Genomic DNA, 25,489 nt, shown 5'->3' with positions numbered 1-25,489 from the left:
CAATTAAAACAAACTATATTTATACAAAACAAATAATTACTTCCCGGTCACAGATAATTTCTGGTTCATTGATTGAGAGGGGTCACTAACAAGGTTTATCCAAAGTCTTGAGTTCTTTAATATTGCCTAAATATAAGCTGAAGCTTTAATGAGGGGGGTAAAAACGTCTTCTTCTTGCAATTGCGAAAAAAATGTTCCTGAATTTACAGTTAAACATTTGCAAAAATACCTACACACATCCTCATATCCCTTTACTTTGTCCAAGGCCGTATTCAGGACATTTGCTTGGGGACAGGGGAGGGTACCAGAAGAATTTTCATTCAGACTTAATCAAAGAGTGAAGAAGAAGGGCTTTAACTCCCAAGGATTTTATTAAATGGTCATAAATAATATTTTTTCCCTACATTCTTAAGACCATTTTACGAGTCGGAAGAACATTTTTAGAAAACAATTGTTATACGCATTTCACGACCAATTTACCAGTTAATAAAACATTTGGGAGGGGGAGAAAACAGGGTATCCCCCCTAATATTTATGCGTCCGTCATCTTACCCTATTACAGATAGTAGCTTAAACAAAAAACGATGAACAGGACCAGTGGTGCAATTACAGATTTCAACTGAAGTGTATTCTATCAGGTAGAAATGTAGCTAGGGGGTAACTGACCCTCTTGGGTAGCATTTATGGTATTTACTTACTATCATAACTTAACTTTACGTTCAATTTTAAGGGGTTTTCAAGAGGGTAGTGAGTTTCCTCAAGGGCAACTATCCGCAAAATTTTTCCCCGTGAGAGGAATTACGTTCTATTAAAATTACACTAAATGCTCCAGTTTACTTTTAGACGACATTTTGCAACAAAATCAGGAATTATTTCCCTTAGAATGGGCATTTGTGAAACATTCTTGTGAGGTATTTTTTATTGACAAAATTATAAAAAAATACAAGTAAATAAAAATTTCAAAAGCAAAATTTCATATTTTTAAAACAATGTTTTTAAGTTCCCGACCAAATGTCTGCTTAAGCCTCAAAGTTAATCATCATTGAATTCCTTGGACATGGAACCCCCTTTAATTATTTCCTTTTTCGACTTCCATTCTACTCCTTTCCATCTCCCCTTCAACGATTTCCATCTCCTAAAAATTTAGGAAAATATTGCATCGTACCTCTTTTCCAGATGATGGTACTATATCAATGACAAAGTCTCTCTACTCCATATTCGTAATTAGATTGAAGGAGTCTTTTGAAAAGAATTGTTCCTACAAAACAGGAAACGTATTATTAAATAAAATTAGAAGTTCTTAGCTTTTACCTCTTAAACACGTTTTGTCCAGCCCCAATATAGGGAGTCCCATCTGTCTTAATTGCACATAATTATACACTTGTACTATCCTTGGTTTTGAAGTGGATAATTTTAGTGTCCTCAAAAAGTAAATACTGATAAGTTGATTATTCCAAAATACCACTATTACTTAGATGGTAAAGGATTTAATTATATATTATGTAATTGCAATCATGAGCAAAAAGAAGATGCTACCAGGAATGAACGCAGGAGAAAAGGGCTTTGAGGCCCCCCTCTCCGAAATACTGAACTCTCTTGAATTTCTGGACATATACTCAAATTATCAAATAAAATTGGTCTTTATCACTATTGCCACCCCCTCATGAATTTTTTACCCTTGACCACGTCCCCAAAAAAATCCCGGGTACGGGCCTAGATGCTTCGTTAAGTTAAAATAGATGCAAATTGTTTTTGAATGAAAGTAAAGAGCAATTTTGAAACTTAAAACGAACAGAAACTGTTCTTTATATAATAGAAGCTGCCAGCCCTTTAGCCCCCCCCCCATTTCTGTGTGAAAGTCTGACAAGTGCTTCGCTGAAGGCGATTTGGAACGGAATAGATTTAGCTTGATCTGTAATTGCAGGCTTATAATATTGTAAAAAAATGACTTTCAAGAACATCAAAAACAAGAATAACAATAGGGAGTTCTGTTTGTAAGACATTGAAAATCTAATTATAACGAATATTTCGGCCCTATGTCCAAGGGCTGTCCTCTGCAATACATAAATATATAAGATATAAATATAAATATATATAAATATATATATATATATATATATATATATATATATATATATATATATATATATATATATAATATATATCTATATATAAATATATAGAAGAAAAACTTACAACAACATACGACCAATAAAACAAAAATAACAATTGAAAAAGAAAGTTAAAACAGTCCCAGCATCCTTACTTCACCGGAGTTTCACCAGGACTGATAAATAAAGTGAGTTGAAACAAGGCAATCCATTGAAATGAAAGAAGAATAACTAAAAACAAGTTTTTAGTGCTAATCTTCCTTTTTATGGCAGCTAACCTCAAAGGCCTATTTGTGAATGGCTCTGTGTTAGTATCTATTGGTTGTTTTTGATGTTTGTGAGGGAAAGGCAGTGTGGTCTTCGTTGCTATTTAATTGACTTTCAAATTTGTTTGTATTAAAGCGTTTTTCTTAAAGCAACAAGAGCTCATATGGCACTTGTGACGAGGCAAGAAGAGCTAAGAGCCAAGAGATCATACGGTATGAGCTCTACCAAAATTCTATGAATCAATAGATTGTTTTAAAAGGAAATAAGAGGCTTAATGCCGGTCAGGATTTAAAATAAGAGCTCTGAGTCACGATGTCCTTCTAAATATCAAAATTCATTAAGATCCGATCACATACTAGTATGTTATAAATAACTAATTTTTTATAATTTTTCCTCTTCCTTTAGCCCCCCAGATGGTTGAATATGGGAAAACCACTTTATCAAGTCAATTTTCGCAGCTCCCTGACACGCCTACCAATTTTCATCGTCCTAGCACGTCCAGAAGCACCAAACTCGCCAAATCACTGAGCCCCCCCCAACTCCCCCAAAGAGAGCGAATCCAGCACAATTACGTCAATCACGTATCAAGGACATTTGCTTATTCTATCCACCAACCTTCATCCCGATTCCTCCACTCCAAGTGTTTTCAAAGATTTCCCCCTCCAACTCCCCCCAATGTCAAAAGATCTGGTTGGGATTTCAAATAAGAGCTCTGAGAGCTCTGAGACATGAATTCCTTCTAAATATGAAGTTTCATTAAGATCCGATCACCTATTCGTGAAATAAAAATACCCCAATTTTCACGTTTTCCAAGAATTCCGGTTTCCCCCTCCAACTCCCCCCAATGTCACAGGATCTAAAAATTAATTTAAAATTAAAATTAAGAAAAAGTGAAATTAAAATTTAGAATTAGAGCTTTAAAACGCAAGACCCTTCTAAATATCAAATTTCATTAAGATCTGGTCACCCTTTCGTAAGTTACAAATACCTCAATTTTCAAAATTATCCCCCCCCCACCCAACCCCACCGAAAAGAGCAGATCCGGTCCGGTTATGCCAGTCACGTGTCTTAGATAGGTTTTTATTCTTCCCATCCAATTTCATCCTGATCTCACCGCTTTAAGTATTTTCTAAGATTTTCGGTTCCCCTCAACTGCCCCCCCCCCCCCCAATTACGCTGGATCCGGTTCAGATTTAAAATAAGAGATCTGACTCACGAGGTCCTTCTAAATATGAAGTTTCATGAAAATTCGATCACTCCTTCGTAAGTTAAAATACGTCATTTTTTCCAATTTTTCAGAATTAACTCCCCCTCCTCCCCCCCAATCGAGCGGATCCGTTCCAATTATGTAAATCAGGTATCTAAGACTTCTCCTTATTTTTCCTACCAAGTTTCATCCCGATCCCTCCAATCTAAGCGTTTTCCATGATTTTAGGTTCCCCCACCCCAAACTCCCCCCAATGTCACAAGATCTGGTCGGGACTTGAAATGAGAGCTTTGAGACACGATATCCTTCTAAATATCAAATTTCATTGAGATCCGATCACCCGTTCGTAAGTTAAAAATAACTCATTTTTTCTAATTTTCAGAATTACCCCCCCCCCCTCCAACTAGCCCAAAGAGAGCAGCTCCGTTCCGGTTATGTCAATCATGTATCTAGGACTTGTGATTTTTTTCCCACCAAGTCTCATCCCGATCCCTCCACTGTTTTCCAAGTTTTAGGTTTCCCCTCCCAACTCTCCCCCTCCCAATGTCACCAAATCTGTTCGGGATTTAAAATAAGAGCTCTGAGACACGATATCCTTCTAAATATCAAATTTCATTGAGATCCGATCACCCGTTCGTAAATTAATAATACCTAATTCAATTTTTCAGAATTAACCTCCCCCCCCCCAACTACCCCAAAGAGAGCAGGTCCGTTCCGGTTATGTCAATAATGTATCTAGGACTTGCGCTTATTTTTTCCACCAAGTTTCGTCCCGATCCCTCCACTCTAAGTGTTTTCCAAGATTTTAGGTTTCCCCCTCCCTACTCCAACCCCCTCCCCCAATGTCACCAGATCTGTTCGGGATTTAAAATAAGAGCTCTGAGACACGATGTCCTTCTAAATATCAAATTTCATTGAGATCCGATCACCCGTTCGTAAGTTAAAAATACCCCATTTTTTCTAATTTTTCAGAATTAACCCTCAAATACTCCTTAGCACACTTTCATTTGAAGAAAGGCTTATTTCTGGTGCACCGTGCAACACGCAGCGCTTCTTTGTGCCATTATTAACACACATCTTGCCACACATGGTGGACATGGTGGACCCCCCCCCCCCCAATTACGCTGGATCCGGTTGAGATTTAAAATAAGAGATCTGAGTCACGAGGTCCTTCTAAATATGAAGTTTCATGAAAATTCGATCACTCCTTCGTAAGTTAAAATACGTCATTTTTTCTAATTTTTTAGAATTAACTCCAGCTCCCCCCCCCCAATCGAGCGGATCCGTTCCAATTATGTAAATCAGGTATCTAAGACTTCTCCTTATTTTTCCTACCAAGTTTCATCCCGATCCCTCCAATCTAAGCGTTTTCCATGATTTTAGGTTCCCCCACCCCAAACTCCCCCCAATGTCACCAGATCTGGTCGGGACTTAAAATGAGAGCTTTGAGACGCGATATCCTTCTAAATATCAAATTTCATTGAGATCCGATCACCCGTTCGTAAGTTAAAAATAACTCATTTTTTCTAATTTTTCAGAATTACCCCCCCCCCCCCTCCAACTAGCTCAAAGAGAGCAGCTCCGTTCCGGCTATGTCAATCATGTATCTAGGACTTGTGCTTATTTTTTCCACCAAGTCTCATCCCGATCCCTCCACTGTTTTCCAAGTTTTAGGTTCCCCCTCCCAACTCTCCCCCTCCCAATGTCACCAGATCTGTTCGGGATTTAAAATAAGAGCTCTGATACACGATATCCTTCTAAATATCAAATTTCATTGAGATCCGCTCACCCGTTCGTAAATTAATAATACCTCATTCAATTTTTCAGAATTAACCTCTCCCCCAACTACCCCAAAGAGAGCAGGTCCGTTCCGGTTATGTCAATCATGTATCTAGGACTTGCGCTTATTTTTTCCACCAAGTTTCGTCCCGATCCCTCCACTCTAAGTGTTTTCCAAGATTTTAGGTTTCCCACTCCCTACTCCAACCCCCTCCCCCAATGTCACCAGATCTGTTCGGGATTTAAAATAAGAGCTCTGAGACACGATGTCCTTCTAAATATCAAATTTCATTGAGATCCGATCACCTGTTCGTAAGTTAAAAATACCCAATTTTTTCTAATTTTTCAGAATTAACCCCCCCCCCAACTACCCCAAAGAGAGCTTATTTTTACACCAAGTTTCTATCCCGATCCCTCCGCTCTAAGTGTTTTCCAAGATTTTAGGTTTCCCCCCAACTCCCCCCCAATGTCACCAGGTCCGGTCGGGATTTAAAATAACAGCTCTGAGACACGATATTCTTCCAAACATCAAATTTCATTAAGATCTGATCAACCGTTCGTAAGTTAAAAATACTTCAATTTTTCTATACATTCCGAATTAACGGGCCCTCACTCCCCCCCAGATGGTCAAATTGGGAAAACGACTATTTCTAATTTAATCTGGTCCGGTCTCTGATACGCCTGCCAAATTTCATGGTCCTAGCTTACCTGGAAGTGCCTAAAATAGCAAAACCGGGACCGACAGACCGACAGAATTTGCGATTGCTATGTGTCACTTGTTTAATACCAAGTACCATAAAAACTGCTATATAAGGATATTCATTTTTTGAAAGCCCTGTGATGAAAATTTCAATCACTTTGCTCTTGTGCCTGGGATTATTTTTGTAGTATTGAGATTAAATAAAAAATAAACTTTGTCGTAAAAGGTAGAGGTTTTGGGGGGTAATGGGAACTTCCCTAATTTATAGAATATTTTATGTTTGTTTTTTAATGTTATTGTCTTGTTTAAATGTTATTTGCTTTAAATATCTTTACTTTAATTTGAAAAAAATTCTTTTTCCACTTAATTTCTGTTAAATAATAATTTTTTTTATTCAGGGCAAAAGTAAATACAATGCAAATACAAAGACTAAAAGACGGATTTACTGCATTAATGAAATATATTGAAGGCAGCAATCTGAATCAATTTAAAAAAGGTGTGAGTTTGTTACAGTTTTTTAGGATATTTTACTAGCGAGAAAGAATACTCATTCTTTGTTAGTCTGTAACCTATAGTGATAGTTTCAGGATTAAAAATGACTGGATTTGAGAAACAAAACATCAAAAGGAATCTAGTGACTTTGGAAAAATGTTTGGTTCTAGATGATGATTCTCAAGAATTATCTCTTCAAAGGAAAATATTTTCTCAAAGAATGTTTAACGTTATAATGAGAAATAATTCTCCTTCTTTCGACTATTGTACAAAACCTTTACGTCGCGGCCCAGATACATTTGCCCAATTTACTGACATATTAATCGAAACAAAACAAAAGGATATAGTGGATTTACTTTTGAGCAATAGCTAGAAAATTCGTTTAAAACGGTCATTTTGCAAAACAATAACAAATAAGCCGACATTTAAAAAAAAATCCTGTCTGAACAGGTAAGCAAGTGACGTCACTCGATTATTTCTCCTGCTAGAGGACATTCCTTTTATTGATCACAAGTTAGTTTCTTTTTGGAAGTGAGACAATGAGGCTGGTCATCGTGTGAGAATTGTACTATTCTATCTTTTTTTTATTTAGTCACCAGCTGATGACTATAGCGAAAATTGTAGATTATGCTATCTATTTAAATTGCATAGAGGATATGCAGTGCAAATGAAAGACTATAATTCCTTTCATGTGACTCTCACAATAGTGGTTTCATATGCTTCAATCGTCACTATGATAAATGTGGTCAATGGGAAAATACTTACTCTGGTATAATTACAAAACAACTCTAAATGTGATTTCAGTTTATTTTTAAAAGACTGTTATTATAGTGGTTTTAAATTGTTTTCGAAGGAAAAACCTAATCTATGGTTCAATTGCTGGAATAATAAGAGAGTATGGGTTTTACAACATTGCTGTGAAGACTCTGGCTACTATTACTATAAACCTACTGATTTTATTTGGCTGTTGCAGAAAGTAATTATTCATATGAGAATTTCGTATGTGCCATTGATTCGAAAAAACAAATTAAAACACATGAATTTTATAATATGAAGTAAAACAGTATTATTACATTTGCAAGGAGATAAAATTAAATGGAGTAACATTATATTGTAAGAAATGTGACCCTGACATTGCTTGCCAAGATAAGTACGAGTTGAATCCTGATAATCTGTCACCGCTTATTACTACCGATATTCACCTATGCGTGGAAGAAAAAATTTAAAGGACACAGACTTTTCATTCTAAATACGAGTTTTATTAATAAACAAATTCACAAACATGTTTAAAACATTTTACTCTTAGGACAGTAAAATTTTTATTATACAGGTAGGAAAGAGTATTTTCCCCTAGAAAGTCGTTCAATCCAGGATTATCTACATAAATCCTGAGAAACTCACTGTAAGTATAATCGAAACACCGAAAAATAAAATATAATAGCACATGAAAACCACAGCTTTTGGTTGATAAATCTTCTACTAGCTTACGATTTAGAATAAAAGATTTTGACTTACCTCAAAAAAGTTTTTGATTTGAGGCGTGTAGAATGCATAGGTAGGCAAAGGGGATCGAAAAATTCAATATTCTTCTCTTTTTGAAATACGCAGAGCCAATTTCCCATCTTTACAATTGATGGACTACTATTGATAATGATAAGGATATTGCAAACCCTTTGAATAAAGGTTGTGGAAATCTGAGGGTATTCAATTGGATTTGTCCTTGGACGTGTAGGGATCCAAATTTAATTAATTGATTTTTTGATTTGTGTTGATGGTACCAAGTCTAGTAGAACACTGTCATCCAATAGGATTCAAAAGATTTAGTACGATTAATGCTATACTCTCCTCGAGCAGTTCGACAAAGGTAAACACTAAACGCACTGTATCCGCTTAGACGATACTCATATCTTGATTGCCAGTCAAATGCAATACAAATATTAATCATACCATGAGTTTTAGCAAACTTTTCCTTGGCTATACCATTTACAAAAAGTTGTGAATCACGATCTTGCGATTCCATTGTCAATTCATATAGGGTCATATAAGATTTATCAAAGGATAAATTGAAGGGTGGCACTCCATTTACTTTACATACAAGAGATTAAAGTCCAAACATTTCAAATTTGTGTGGAAAATTTGCCCATGATCCTAGGGCACTCCCATCTTTTACAAAAGCCAAAGCTATTTTTGAAGGAATCTCACCATTGATAAATGACAAACCGGTGTAGGTACGTGAAGTCGTAGATGCGTATATGTCGTTGATTCGTGATTGTGCTTATGAAACGATCAATTTAATACTGTTTCCACTAGCTTTTAGTTTCTCAATTACGATAGTAATAAGTTGTTTTCTCAATAGTGTTAAATTTTTTCTTATATTTTTTTTCTTATTGTTGATAGATCAAGTCTATCCATCATCAGTCAATGCGTCATTCCTCTGGCAGAACTAAGTTGGATAATCATAGAACTAAGGAAAGAAAGACTGGATTGATTTTTGATTGACGAGTGACGGACAATGTCCACTGGACTTGTATGCAAAATCTTGGACTGAACACATGACAAATCGGTGTAGGTACGTGAACCCGTAAAAATATGTTGTTGAATCGTGATTGTGTTCGGAACGAGTAGTTTGCTATTGTTTCCACTAGCTTTTAATTTCTCAGTTACCATAGTAATAAGTTTTTTCTTAATAGTATCAAGTTTCTCTCTAAATAATAATTTTTTCTTACTACAAATAATTTTTTTTTATAGTAGTAGTAATTTTTTAGTTAAAAATAAAATTTTTTCATAATAGAAACAAGTAGATTCTTAACACTAACAAGTTTTTCTCAATACTATCAAGTTTCCTGCTAATAGAAACCAGTTTCTCCTTTATAGTAAGATGTTTCTTCTTAGTATCAACGCTTTTTCTTGATATTAATAAGTCTTTTCTCAATAGTAATAATTTTTTTCCTAACAGCGACAAACTTTTTCTCAATACTAAATTTTTTTTAATAGCGACAAGCTTTTCTTAATACTAACAATTTTTCTAATATTAATAAATTTTTCTTAAAAGTAACGGTTTTATTAATACGAACAAATATTTTTCATAACTCTAACTGTTTTTTTCCTAAATAGCAACAAGTTTTTGCTTAATAGTAAGAAGTTTTTTTGTTAACGGAGGCAAGTTGTTCTTTATAGTAACATGTTTTTTCTAAATAGTACCACGAGTTTTGCAACACTTAGAATACTTTTCTTAATAGTAAAAATTGGTTTCTAAATAGTAACCAGTTTTTCTTAAAAGTAACAGGTTTTTTCTTAATAGTAACAAGTTTTATTCTTAGTAGCAACAAGCTGTTTTAAGATTAGCAAGTTTTTTTATAATAGTAAAAGTTTTTTCTTAATGGTGTTCTAAAAGTTTTTCTTAATTGTTTCTAAAGAAGCGAGTAATAATAAAATTTTGCTCTTGATAAAAAAATCCTCAATAGTGACGTTTTTTCTTAACAGCAACAAATGCTTTCTTAATAGTAATATTTTTTGTTCTCAATGTTTTTTCACAATAATAGCATTTTTCTTAATGCTAACAAGTTTTTTATGACAGTAGTAAGTTTTTTCATAATAGTAGCAAGTTTTACTTAATAGAAACATTTTTTTTATCAATACTAATAAGTTGTTCATAAAAGTAAAAATAAATTTCTAATAGTAACGAGTAATTATAACATGTTTCTTCTTAACAGCAACAAGTTCTCTCTTAAAATTAACAATTTTTCTATAAATTAACAACGTTTTCTTAATAGTAACATTTTTCCTTAATAGTAAAAATTTTTCGTAATAGAAACAAGTTTCTTCTCAACACTAGCAGATTTTTTCATAATATTAACACGTTTTTTCTTATGAGTAGTAACAAGCTGTTTTTAATACTAGTGAAAGTTTTTTCTTAATGGTAACATTTTTTTGTTAATACTAAAAAAAAATTTCTAATATTAATGAGCAGAAACAACATTTTTTTTGATAAAAACATTTTTTTAATAGCAACAAGTTTTTGTTAATAATAATAAGTTTTTTTAATAATAACAAGTTTGTTTCTTATATTTTACTTTTTTAACGTTTTTTTCCTTATTGATAAAATGTTTTTACAATAGTAGCAAGCTTTTTTTAATAGTAGCAAGTTTTTTCTTAATATTGAAATTTTTTGTTAATACTAATAAGTTTCTTCGTTACTAATATTAACGAGTTATTATAACATGTTTCTTCTTAATAGCATAAAATTTTTTCTTAAAACTAACATTTTTTTACAAGTAACCACATTTTGTTAATAGTGACAAATTTTTCTTAATACTATTTTCATAATAATAACATTTTTTCTTAAAACTAGCAAGTTTTCTGTTATCCAAAACAAGTTTTGTATTAATAGTGACTTTTTTTAATAGAATTTTTCTTAATACTAATATGTTTTTTCATAATACTAACAAGTTTCTTCGTAATACTGACAAACGTTTTCTGAATAGTAGAAAGATCATTTTCCTAATAGTATCACGTTTCTTCTTAATAATATAGTATTTTGTTCATAGTAACCCTTTTGTTCTTAGAAGTATCAAGTTTTATCGTAATGTTAAGACGATTCTTAATGACAAAAAGTCCTTTGTTAATACTAGTAATTTGTTGTTGTTTTATTGGGGGGGGGAGAACTTAGACTTCCCACTTCACTAATATCTTCATTTGCAGTTTCAAAACTTGAACCTAACTTTAATCTTGAACCTAAACACAGTTGGAAATGCCCACTACCCTTTTGCGTACTAATAGGTGATGCACTGATATTAATACGCCTTCGTTTGATCAGCCCCAGTTGGTGCGCAAGTATTTTCCGAAAAAAAACATCTTTTGACATATTACCATATTCTCTAAGTCGATCTAAAATATTTTTATTCCCAATAAGACTTTTTGGAAAATTTGATGACTTTCAAAATTTAAACGAATGACTATCAAACAATTCAATTCTTTTGTGATTGGTAATCATATCATATACCAAATCAATTAAATTGTAATTCTTACCATGGATTAGAACTTCATTATTTTGTCCTCAATTCACACTTTTTCATTTTCAGTGATATGGGTCAATAGTCTTTACTTAGCTCACTATACAAATGGGGCATTAGGTCTACAACACTTGTTGTAACTTTAGATAAATCTTCTTCTTGTTTTGGAGGTCGTGGGACTGGCGGTGATGTTCAAATTTCAGAGCTTTGAGGTTGTATTTGATCAATAACTCTTACTTTGAGCGGTCTTTCACATTAAGGCTTATGCTGATCGACATGTCGGCGAGTATTTGGAAGCGAAATTTATTTTTTTATCTTCGGCAATTGTCTCATTGATAATAAATTTATCAAGATTATCTTCATAGCGCCCTTTTCGTAAAAGAACGAGTTCTATTTCTATTGTCGTCAACTTTTAAGGTTCGGCCATTTTATCTCGATAATAATGATTATTAGCCCCGCAATAATTCGCAGTAACAATGAAAAGAAACTCCCACCCGCTGGAACAATCCATTTTATTTTAAAATATTTTCCCCCATTTTCGCAAGATAGGGGACGTACATGCGAACTATGTAAAAAAAAGGGCAAAGGATACGGCATTAGACTTTACCTTTCGTTCCGGCGGTGCTGATCTCCGTTTCCCGGCCCTTCAGCCAGGAAGTGCCATTGTACTTCTCTTGGGTGCGAACTATGTTCTGTCGCTTAACTGCTTTTGGCTGTTGAACATTGCCTTCTCTTAAATTTAAAAAGTTCAGATGTGAGATTGATGAATTCATTATCAATGGCATGTTTGAGTATACCCTTCCTAAGCCGCGGTTTTGAATTACCTAGGATGGAAAATAATTGTATGTTTTCATTTAGTTTCTTCAGTGTCATGATGACAACTAATAACCTTTTTTACTATTCATGGGTAGATATATTGTAATTTCATTGTGAAAAATATCCATGACCACAATTAAATCCTCTGGTATGTTTTGATTGAGATCCAATAGAATGTAACTCGGTTGTATACCGAGAGTAGAAACTTCGGTTCACCGTAATATATTTGTTTGTTTAAAGTAACGAGAGAAATTGGATCCCGAACAACCCTATAGATGATATAGTAAGTACATTTCAAAGCAAGTGGTCTCGTATATTTTCTCTGATGAAAGAAATTGTAAAAAACAATGGTTCAGGAATTTTTTTTTATAATGAGACCGGTCCGTGAATAATTGTAACATTTCCTGAATCTATTCTTCAAAGAATTCAGGTAAATCATCAATAATGAACCACGAGTTCGGTTCAATATTATTAAACGAGTCAAGTCCTCGTTTGAATTAATATCTGAGGCAACAGTCTTTATTTTATCATAGGAATCTTGCCACACACTGTAGCAATAATATATGTTTTTTGGATTTTCTAAAAACATTTTATCACGATTTCGAATTATTTTTCGTGAAAAAATGTTGTTTTGACGGACTGCAAAGAAATGATGTGAATTGAGTTTTAAATTAATTCATATTGCTCTTCCCACTGTCAAAATACAACTAACCTAACCTGAATCTGTTGAATAAAGACCAAAAGGAAAAGAACAAAATACATGTTTTCTTTTACACAAATAACTGCACTACACTTTTAAAAATCAACATATGCATAAAACTAAAAAATATTAATTATCAGTTGAACATATTTGCATGGGTAGAAATCAAAAATACTAAAAAACCTTGAATACTAAAAAATCAATTGAGGTTGCCACCCCCGGAACACGTGGGGGCTACTGTGATGGTCGGAAGGCGTGCCGCCCGCTGTGGTGGTTGAGGGCCAGTCACGGGATGCTTGTGAATTCATAGTATAATGCTAAGAACTTTTTCAAACAACAAAGATTCCACCTTGCGCAAAAAATAAACAAACACAGAAAAACACTAGAAAAACACACTGCTGATCTGGTGACTGTTGGGGTAGAGACTGAGAAAAAAACTGTTAGGATAGAAAAAAGGGCCCCTGCTCTCAATAACTATTTAACTTCCTCCAAACTAATACCCTTTCGTACTTTACACATACGTCTTAATTAGAAGTAGGGTAGTGGTCGTATGGTAGTGCTACCACACTGTCCTTGCGCACATAAATTTTGTCTGACATGGCTGACATGGCATTTTTTCAACTCTAACTGTGTACTTCTGTATTTTAAATAGGCAATCACCATGACCTTTGCACTTGCAATTAAAATTGTTTCTACACAGTTTCTATAAACACTTGTGTCAAAATTTTCCTTTACTTAGTTGGAAGGCACCTCTTTGCAGACTTTTTTGTTATCCTCAAGGTGCGTCTGCACACACTGCACCTTCGGACCTGCAAGTACACCATTGGATATAAAGTCGCTTCCCGTTTCGGATTTCAAAAATAATAACTTATTTGGGGCCTGGCGCTTCATTAGCACCAGTAACCAGAGTCCTCCTTGTTGGTTTAGTCCATTTGAAAGCTAGTGTGTACACCATTTTCCAAATCGTCCAACAGATTGTCTGTTTTAACTTTTAATAATAGTGAATCAGTGTCTCCAAAGTACACCTGAATTTGCCCCTCCTCCGAATATTGGAGCTAATACACATTGTAATAAAATTCCAACACGAGTTTCTTGGAAATTTCTAAAGTGGCACTTCCAGCGGCAATATTTTTTTCAAACTACATTTCTTTTTTCCTATAAAAGACCATATTTGAGTCTAAGATTGTGAACGATGTGAAATTTGGATCGGCGATGATTTGGGCACATTCTTTTGGGCCGGTTACAACGTCACAATGACTCTTATTGCACACAATCTCGCACATCTTACCAAAGGCTTAATTCAAAATAAGCTTAAAGATTTCTTTTTCAACCCTTGTTTTTGCCTCAGAGCGTTCTTATGACCTTAAAACCGTTGGCGTGCCTCCGCCGCAAAAGAACATGATTCACAGTAATATTCCATTCCGGATGGAGCTTTGAAATAAGCTTTTGTTTTGAAGATTTCCAGTGCATACCCCCATCCTCTACCAAGGAAATGTCATAGGGCCTCAATGAATCAATAAGGACTGGTCTGTTTAAGCATGGGAAAACAAAATTCTTTACCGAGTCACGAAGTTCCTCTGGTATTTCACCATCAGTTTTGAAAAACCATCCTTGAGGTCGGTTCTATTCAATAGTGACAATGCCAAGGAAACCTGGATAGCAAGGATTGCCCGGCGATTTGTAACTCCCACTCGAAAACGAGTAGTGAGACATTGCCAAAAGTAAAGGGAACTCACATCCAGAAAAACTGCATTTGAATTTTCACCGGTGCTTTGTCAAGTCGGGTCAGTTTCCAAGATATGATCCTCGCTCCCAGCATTGATCTCTCTACTAATAAGTGCCGATCCACGTAAGTGATCAGACCTATTTCTTCTTTACTGATTTCAAGAATTAATTCCATCACAAAATAAGCAGCTGAAAAATTATAACCCATATCCAACCCAAATTCCTCATAAATTTTGTCCATGTTCCAACAACGTCAATACATCACTTGACAGGTACATTTTACAAATAATCCTTCCCATTTTTAAGAGCAGCAACTTCTCAGATAATTTTGGCATGATGATATGAGAAAAAGACCCGACTACCCATGCGCCATTTACAACTTCACCTTTCTGAAAACGTGCCAACGCTGGTAATATGAATTTCAAATAATAGTTGGAATTGTGTATGGAAACCAGTAAAAAGATATTGATTTTTAACATTTAGATTACTTAATTTCTTTGCCAGTCCACAAACGTTACTTTCCCAATAAAATTGGATTACTTAAATGATTATTGTCACGGACTGACGCTTCCCAACTACCCTCGACAAATTTCTTCTTGCATACCCAAGACATTTATTTATGTTTAATTGCCAACTCGTCCTCTGGTGATAGAGTCATCGGATAGTTTATGTTGCGCTGCCGTGGAATTTACTTATTAGGTGTTATAATAAGCGCAACCAGAGCTGCGCCTACACAGTATTCCCCACCTAATGTCTCAAATATCACTGCCAATTGCATGGTTTTACTGGAGTTTCATTGTGCATGGGCATAAAAGACCACAGTGGCTTCATCTTCTTTGACACGTTTCAAGTTTGATGGGTTGTACACGTCCGTGAGTTTAACTTTGACGCCTGAAGGCAACTCGTCACTGTGTAGGAGTGAATTTTGAAAATTCTCGAAAAGCAAAATGGCATTGTCACCTGAACATGTCTCATTGGATTGGCACCCATGATGCTTACAGTGCTTCAAGTAGTGGTTTAACTTCAACTCTGTTTGGAAGACTGAAAAACACATTGGACAATAATGACGTGAACTTTGCTTTTTCCCTTGACTTAGAACCTAACTAATTTTTGGAATCGGAAAAAATGCCATAATGCATCAGATTCACTGGAAGGCTCGTAGAGAATCCATAACCAGTGTTCCACCAATTCAATGGACATAGCCCTCACTGAATATATTGACTCCTTCTTATATTTAAGTTCCCCCTCTTCATACTTTGTTTCGTACTTTAAAACTATAACACCAAATTTTAAATGTTCATTAACCCTCTCAAAAATGTCTATTCCCTTAATTATTAGAGAATATTGTCCCTTTAAACAGTTGAAATCTACTTTAGGAAATCCTGCAACATCCAGACCCCTATTAACTGCCAAATCATGCAAACGTGTCTTAGTGGTATCACTGAAACGGGTTTTATGGCCTTCCGTGAAGACCACATGCTCAAAGCACTTAAGCCCTGTGTCGAAAGGAAGGTATTACACACCTGCGAAAACCCCTCAAATCTGTATTATATTTTTCACCCTCCTGCCCCCTCCTGCCTCTAATAAAAATTCTTTTATAAATTTCATATTATTAAAATCTAAATTTTCTCTAAAAAGAACCATCGAACTGCTCCCATTTTCATTATAGTCCTGTTCAATCCTCTCGTAAATGCCTGTAAGACAACCAAGCCTGAAGTGACAACAGAAACAACGGTAAAATATGAGAAGAAACATGAAATTGAAGAGCACAGAATATGGAGAAAAAAGAAGAGAAGAAGAAAAGGCAACAAAAAGTGAAAACAAAAGAAACAATCACTGTCTCTAAAAGAAGATGAAGAAAGAAGAAGAAAAAGTTGAAAGATTGAAATGGTAAGAAAAAATGAAGGAAAGCAATGATGTTAATTAGAGAATGTAATTTTGTCATATTAAATGACATCACATTCATATGGGCTATATGCATTCACAGAGCATATGCATCATTTTTCCCAGGGGTGGCCCTATCGCTTTTGTTGTCTATGGCTCATGCAAAATTATAAATGTTGATAAACATGTTCTGCCCATCTCACTTCAACTCTTTAATTATCACTAATTGTGACCCTTTTCCTATCTGTAACTAGACAAACCCAGATTGACTATTCCCTCTTAATTTAATAAGATGCTGTCTGGCTGTATCTTCCAAGTTTTCTGCAGTTTTTCCCTCTTTTTTAACAACAACAACAGCACTCTTACACATCTTACTATCTTGTATAGATCCTGCCCGTCTCCAGTTTACACATTAAGACTAGCCTTATATAAAGGCTAATCATATATAAGGTAAAATCGTTGAACTACAAGTGTTCTATTGTTTTGAAAGTTTTTTTTACACGATTAATATAAAGGGGGGAGGTAAATCTCCCCACATAAAATTTACCCTGGAAAGCTTACCCTTTGAAAATTTTCTCCAAATTACTTCCCCCAATCTTAAAAACGTCTATTTACTTCCCAATAACAAATAATATATTTTCTATAAGTTCTCTGATATGCTGAACCTGATGGTGTGAATTCCGTTAATATTTCTTGAATTTTGGGGGGCTTTTGTGGTAGTTTTTTTTAAGCATCTATATTATCGAATTCTGGTTTTTAGAGGTACGGTTAACATTTGGCTAAGTCACTCCTTACTTCGAGTTCGTTACCACGAAGTCCCGAAAGTGTTTTTGATTAATAAATTTTTGATGTGCTCACCAATTTTTATGGCATAGGAGAGTGGAACTAGCGGACCTTATAAGCACCACCCCTCTGTAAGACTAAAGAATCATAATTTTAATGGGGGAACTTCGTAATAGCTGAAGCGTAACGGGGGCAACCTACCCTGATTCGTGGGAGTAATTTCTGGCTATTAATATTATTAGCTGGTAGAATGGGGTTTCTAGATCCAAACGATCACTTTGGCTCCATGTATGGTATACTTTCTGGTCATTACACTTTTAGTTGGTAGAAGACCCTCAACGAATCCAAAGGGTATCTTTACCCCTCAAGAAATGTAAGACTAATATTGTATTCTCTTTCAGCTTAATATAAATTCTTTTTATCAGGATGAAGACAAAAGTGTTTCAATGGGATTATCAGCTCTTTTCATTTATTAATTTTTATATCAACGCTAACATCATCTCAAGGGGCCTACAACCACTATTAGCATATTAAAACGTTAATGGTGAGAGAACAGGCCACGGAGAAAAGTGAACGCCAGAGGGATTTAGTATACCTTCATTCAACTTTAATTTACAATTAAATGTAAATTAAATGTAAATGTAAATGTAAATGTAATTTACAATTCATTCAACTTTAATTTACAAGTGTTTTTGAGAGATCTCAGCCTCGATGTACACTCTTAAACCCTTTCTCAGTGCAATTACCATCTATTGAGGTCAATAGGGTACTGGAAGAACAGGTACCTACCCCTCACAGTGACAGAGATGTGGGGGAAGCAAGAAAAGTGGTGTTGGATCCCCCTATATTATCAGGATTTTATTAAGCTGATTCTGTCTTTCCCACTATTTATGTCTTTGGGGCTGTGTTCCAAAACCCCTTTAATACTCTCGTAACGGTTTATTCACATAGATCCAGTAGGCGTGGTACAGTCCTATCTAGGTAAGATTTGGGCCCTTCTAGAACGACAACTTCAGGAGGCGGGCGGGCGGGATAGCGTAAACGCAGCCATATCTCAATTTTTTTTAAGGAAGAGTCAGGTAAGGTGTGCTTGAATTACCTAAAAACTGAAATGTAGATCCTTAATCCGGACTTAAACAACTTTGAGAGTGTTTTCTCGGACTGGGTGGATAGCATTTTCAGTAGGGTGTATCGACTCAGTGGTCCTAGAATGTCGCGAAAGGGCCCCTTCTAACGGAAATTAAAAGTTCTAGTGGTCTTTTTAAGTGACGAAAAAATGGAGGGCACCTAGGCCCCCTGCCACGCTCATTTTCCCCCCAAAGTCACCGGATCAAAATTCTGAGATAGCCATTTTATTCACCATAGTCGAAAAACCTAATAACTATGTCTTTAAGGACGATTTACTCCCTCACAGTCCCCGTGGGAGGGGCTGCAAGTTCCAAACTTTGATCTGTGTTTATACACAGTAATGGTTATTGGAAAGTGTTCAGGGAGATTTTTTGTTTTTTGGGGGTGGGGGGATTACGTGGGAGGATCTTTCTATGGAGGAATTTGTCATTGGGGAAGAGAATTTCAATGAAGGGGGTGCAGGATTTTATAGCTTTATTTAAGAATACAAGGAAAAAATAAATATGAAAAGTTTTTTTCAAATGAAAGTAAGGATCAGCATTAAAACTTAAAACGAACAGAAAGTATTACGCATGTGAGCCTTATTACGCATATAACCCCTATTACGTATAAGGGTTAAACTCCTCGTAGCACCTCGCTCTTTACGCTAAAGCATTTTTAGTAATTTCAACTATTTATTCTGTGGCATTTGTGATTCAGGGGTCATTCTTGAGGAATTGGGACAAAATTTAAGCTTTAGTGAAAATAGTGAGGTATTGACGAGAGGTTGAACCCCCTCATATACGCAATAAAACGTACGAATATAGAAGTTTGTTACGTCAGTTTATTCGTAAGTTACGTATATTTTTTACTAATGAAAACGTTCCTAAGAAATTAAAAGTTCTAGTTGCCTTTTTAAGTAATCAAAAAATTGGACAGCAACTAGGCCTCCTCTCTCGCTTTTTTTTTCTCCAAAACTTCCGATTAAACCAATGACAAAGCCATTTAGCCAAAAAAAATTAATGTGCAAATTTCGTTTTAATAATTTATTAAATAAAAAAACAAGTTTTTTTAACGGAAAGTAAGGAGCGACGTTAAAACTTAAAACGAACAGAAATTACTTCGTATATGAAAGGAGATGCTTCCTCATCAACGCCCCGCTCTTCACGCTAAAGTTTGACTCTTTCTCTTAACTCTACTTTTTAAAACAGTAAAAAAATTTAGCGTAAAGAGCGGGGCGTTGATGATCTATGACTTTTTGGAGTTGTTGCCCCTATTTTCTAAAATAAGGCAAATTTTCCCAGGCTCATAACTTTTGATGGGTAAGACTAAACTTGATTAAACTTATATATTTAAAATCAACATTAAAATGCGATTCTTTTGATGTAGCTATTGATATCAAAATCCCATTTTTTAGAGTTTTGGTTACTATTGAGCCGGTTCGCTCCTTACTACGTTACCACGAACTGTTTGATATGCAAAGAGCCAAGATCAAAACATACATTAACTCAAAAACGTCCAGAAATTAAATAAAAAACAAGTTTTTTCAACTGAAAGTAAGGAGCGACATTAAAACTTAAAACGAACAGAAATTACTTCGTATATGAAGGGGCTTTTCCTCCTCAATGCCCCACTCTTTACGCTAAAGTTTTTTTTAAATTTTAAAATTAGAGTTAAGAGAAAGAATCAAACTTTAGCGTAAAGAGCGGGACGTTGAAGAGGAAAAGCCCCATTCATATACGAAGTAATTTCTGTTATTTTTAAGATTTAATGTCGCTCCTTACTTTCAGTTAAAAAAATTTATTTTTTATATAATTAATTCCAAGGAGAGAAAAAGGAATTTCGAGTATTTGCCGGTGAATGTCGACATTAACCAGATTTTGGACATTCACGGTAACATATATATGCTTTGCTGTAAATGTAGAGATATATATGCTTATATCTTTTGGATATGGATCAAAATATTCAGTTAAAGTTTGAACAAATTAGTACTGTATTAGATAAATTCCCTATTATTTTTCCTGCTTTTGTTTTCTACAGCTCAAGAAACAGTTCAGGGATTCAGAATAGCCAACCCCGAGGAAGCTACAACTTCATTAAATCCAATACATAATATAAAAATAGTTTATGATCTTTGGTGCCCCTGCTAGTGTATTGTGTGTAATTGAGAATTTGTATACAATGTACAATGTAAATATTACTTGCATTTAGTTTAGTGTATTTTCTATTTATTGTCACGAAGTCAATTTCTTTTTTCTTTTCTCTTTTTTTCTATTTTTTCCAGTTGTATGCAGTATTTACTACAGAACGGGTTCTTCAGTGATTAATAATAACCGTAATAATAACAATACTGATAAAAGTAATAATTATAAGCGATATCCTGTGAAAGCCTAACTGAATAACAAGAGATTACTGTGATTACATCACAAGAGAGATATACATTTATAAAAAAAAAAACTCTATTCGCCTTTTGCCTGCCAAGAAAGGCAATAAGCTTCGAAGGGAACCACACAAGACACAAGCACAAGACTCACCACACAAGAAACTCAACTGATGAAGGAATAAAGGAAAAAAGAGGAAGAGGAAAAGACAAGAAGAAGATGGAAACAAAAAGGAAATGCCAAAACAAAAGGAAAATCAAGGAAATTCCTTGAATAGACTGACAACCTGGAGTGGGCTTCACATCAAAATCACTCAAGAAATGAATGGTTTTTCCACGACAGGTTTTATTCAATTAAAAACCCCAACTACTTCATTGTTACTGCTCTTGTCATCACGTTTCCTCGAACCGTGATTCCATCATTTCCAGCACTTGACGAAAGTCTAGAATATATCATGAAAGAAGTTAAAGAAAAAAGTTTTAATAAAAGCTAAGACTACCGTCCAATAAATTTGAGCCCCCTCTCCCTTTCATTATCAATTAATGCTGTTGTCCATTAATTATTTTATCTATCACAAAAAGACAACGAAAAACAAAAACGAAGTCGGTTAATCCCAAGGTAGGAGAAGTATAAGCCTAGGTAGAATTATATTTCGGAGAATCTTTTAGTGGAGTTTTTCTATTTAGAAATTTTCTACCAGTTTCAATTAGTAAAACTAGCTTTTTCTAGTATTTTTAACAACCCAAAAGTTTGCCATAGTGAACTTAATGAAATTAAACTGCTAAGAAAATCGCACCTGAATTTGGCTTATCTTTTCTGAAAATAAAAAATCCCTCAAAAGCAAATCTTAGTTTGCTATCAACAGACGAGAAAACTGAAATTTTAAAATGTTGCTTAATTTTTAGGTTCCTATGAGTGATATGACGAATCTTGACTGCTATCGAAGCGGCTAGTGTTGTAACTGATAGATCTAATAGTAGTAAATTAAATTATTATAAACTTAGTCTAAAATGATCAAATAAAATCATGAAAATATTCAAACATATTCAAATAGTGTTACATAAATATAGAGTGGCTTAGATCCTGAGGTGAAGATTTTTATTGCGCTCGTATTCCCAGGAGTAGGGTATGCCCCCTTGACAGCGTTCATGATGCTGCACTTAAGGTCTTGATTCAAAGGGGACGCTCCAGGCAACTTCAAGCGCAAATGCAGTGTATGACAATGTTTTTCAAGGAGTTAGTGGAGAGTGTCATCTGTTACATATAGTCCGAGAATTTTTCAATTCTGCGGTCATATACGATTGTTGCCGAGCAAACCCTTACAGTCCTACTTTGGATCCTCTGTAGCTATAACCCCAGAGTTTTAGCAGCTACTATGAAAAGTGGAATTTTAATTCACCAAGAGGCAATAATATTTCAAATAAGTCACTTCTTCTTGATGCTGACAGACCTTACTCACATACCTGTATGCTTTAAAATACGCATGTAAAACGGACGTTTCAAAAGTTAGCAAAATGCTGTCAAATAATGGCGCGTTCACAACAAGTTTAGTCATTTACAAAGTGATGGCACAAACCATGCCAAATATATCGACAGAAATATATCTTCAGAGGCTATACAACAAAAATGCTCTTATCATTAACAAAAAATAAGTTTTAGTTATTCGAATTTTAATAATGAAAATAATGGTATAAAATAGCCCAAAACCAGTGCTGATTAAAACAAAACTTCAGGTTAATCCCCCCCCCCCCAAATTTCAAGGCTTTTACTATTACATCAATATTGTCGCTGGATTCGGGATCCTTTGTCTGAGAGGACGCGGGTTCGAATCCCAGTGTACCCAATTCTTCAGTTGGGACGGGGGTCAGTGGCGTGACTCTGTAAGCTTAGCCAGAGTCGACCCAGCTCTAAATGGGTACCTGGAGAAATCTGGGGAAGGTAAACAGGAAGGGTGTGCGAAAGCACAGGATGGCTGGCCCCCAACCCCCCATTGCACTTCCTGGCTGAAGGGCCAAGAAACGGAGATCAGCACCGCCGGTAGGGACTGTAAAGTCTAATGCCGTATCCTTTACCTTTACCTTTACCTTTTTCATGTGTCTATTTTCATGGTTTTAGTTTCAAATCTGGCCCCCTTTCTAAATGTTCACCCTCATCAAAGTAAATTCTGTTTGTATGACGAAACAAAAAATTATGTAACACATTTTATCATACCATATATAAGATCATAGACTTTTTGTCAGTGATTTGTATATTCTTGCCCAGAATGATTTTTCAAACAGTGTCGGCCTATCACCTGTTAGTTTTATGTTCTAGCTTAGGGGTAGATAGGATTTTTTGTGTTGAATAAGAAAGACGTCTATAGCTTGAACGTTGATATAATATCCGTTTGTATCCAGAAAATACAGTATACTTTAGCTTAGAAAATCGTAAGTCTATTTTTATGCTGAAGATGAATGCTAAAAATATTATTGCACTATCTGTTCTAAATTTATAATAGATGTCGTTGAAACAGTATAGCCTTCAAATAAAAGTTACTAGAACAGGTAATGAAGATGATCCTGTGGGGGGCGCATTAGGTTTTATCTAAGAATGTATGGGACCCAAAAGTTAAACCCAGCTGTAACAACACACTGCAGTGTCGATGGTAGGATCTTGGTAGTCATGAAATATCGCTTGGTAATTAGCTTGGTAATTAAATCAAAAATACCCTTTTACAAATAAAGTAGTGAAGTAAAATTAAAACTTAAAACGAATAAAAAAATGCTTAAAACACAAAGAGGATCTGCCTCTTCCTCAACCCTCGCTCTTTAAACTGAAGTTTTAAAGTTCTTTAAAAATACTTCCCATTTAAATTCAACGGGCCATCTGTTTGAACCGTCTTCTTAAAGAATTGTGAAAAAGAAGTCACACTTTAGCGTAAAGAGTGATGATTATGGTTGTCTTGACTACAGGGAAACACAGTAGTTCAGGGTCCAAACACCCTCTTATTGTTATAAAAATTAAATTAAAAAAAAAATTTTTTAGACGGAAAGTAAGGAGCGAAATTAAAACCTAAAACGAACAGAAATTACTTCGTATATGAAAGGAGCTGCTTCCTTATCAATACCCCACTCTTTACGCTAAAGTTTGACTCTTTCTCTTAGCTCTACTTTTTAAAACAATAAAAAACTTTAGCGTAAAGAGCGGGGCGTTGATGAAAAAGCAGCCCCTTTCGTATACGAAGTAATTTCTGTTCGTTTTAAGTTTTAATGTCGCTCCTTACTTTCCGTTTAAAAAAACAGTTTTTTTTATTTAATTTCTGAACATTTTTGAATCAATGCATGTTTTGATTTTGGCTCTCCGCAGATGAATAATTAAAACAAAATTTGCATATTTATTTTTTTGGCTAAATGGCTTTTTCCTCCAATGAAAGTTCACCCAATATATCACCCTCTTCTCAACCCCTCCCCCCAACCAAAAAATCCCCCTGAAAACGTCTCTACACTTCAAAATAACCATTACTATATGTAAGCACTGGTCAAAGTTTGTAACTTTTAGCCCCTCCCATGGGGACTGTGGGGAAGTAAGTCGTCCCCAAAGACATAGTTATAAGATTTTTCGACTACGTTGAATAAAATGGCTATCTCAGAATTTTAATCCGGTGACTTTAGGAACATAATTTGCGTGGGAGGGGGCCTAGGTGCCCTCCAACTTTTTTGGTCACTTAAAAAGGGGACTAGAACTTTTCATTTCCGTTAGACTGAGCCATCTCGCAAAATTCTAGGGCCTCTGGGTCGATACGATCACCCCTGGAAAAAAAAATAGAAAATAAAAAAACACCAATCGGTGATCTGCTTTCTGGCAAAAAATACAAAATTCCACATTTTTGTAGATAGGAACTTGAAACTTCTACATTATGGTTCTCTGATACGCTGAATCTGATGGTGTGATTTTCGTCAAGATTCAATGACTTCTAGGAGTTGCTTCCCCCTATTTTCTAAAATAAGGCAAATTTTCTCAGACTCGTAACTTTTGATTGGTAAGACTAAACTTGATGAAATTTATATATTTAAAATCAGCATTAAAATGTAATTCTTTTGGCATAGCTATTGGTATCAAAATTCCATTTTTTAGAGTTTTGGTTACTATTGAGCCGGGTCGCTCCTTACTACAGTTCGTTACCACGAACAGTTTGATAAAATTTAATTTGCCCATTTATAGTACATATATATATTTTCATATATATATATATATATATATATATATATATATATATATATATATATATATATATATATATATATATATATATATATATATATATATATATACTAGCTGTTGGGGTGGCGCTTCGCGCCCCCCCCAAGCCCCCCCGCGCGCGTAAGTCGTTACGCGCCATAATAGTTACGCGCCATTGTAGTTGTGTCCCTATGTCCCACCTGTGAATATAGATATATATATATATATATGGTTTTAACTACGTAAAACTTGCGAATATACAACATTCTTTGCTGTCCCATTGTCTTTGCATATAAATAGATTGTCA

At 34.9% G+C, this 25,489-nt stretch overlaps 1 long non-coding RNA gene across 3 annotated transcripts in view; it reads left to right on the top strand.

Annotated features, from left to right (window-relative positions):
- Positions 1–23,762, top strand: part of LOC136042182 (uncharacterized) — a 32,212-nt gene extending 8,450 nt beyond the window's left edge. For 2 of the 3 annotated variants that reach the window (XR_010621193.1, XR_010621192.1), the window contains exons 2-3: positions 8,954–9,125; positions 16,479–18,042. This is a non-coding gene — a long non-coding RNA (uncharacterized LOC136042182). Of the gene's footprint in view, positions 1–8,953; positions 9,126–16,478; positions 18,043–20,867 lie in introns of those variants that run through there. The other variant, XR_010621194.1, reaches the window with a different exon arrangement.
- The last annotated feature ends 1,727 nt before the right edge of the window (positions 23,763–25,489 follow it).

The sequence above is a fragment of the Artemia franciscana genome, unplaced genomic scaffold (assembly GCF_032884065.1).
Source record: "Artemia franciscana unplaced genomic scaffold, ASM3288406v1 PGA_scaffold_74, whole genome shotgun sequence".
Lineage (NCBI taxonomy): Eukaryota > Metazoa > Arthropoda > Branchiopoda > Anostraca > Artemiidae > Artemia > Artemia franciscana.
Note: the sequence above shows the minus strand (reverse complement) of the source record. Positions and strands in the feature narration are given on the sequence as shown.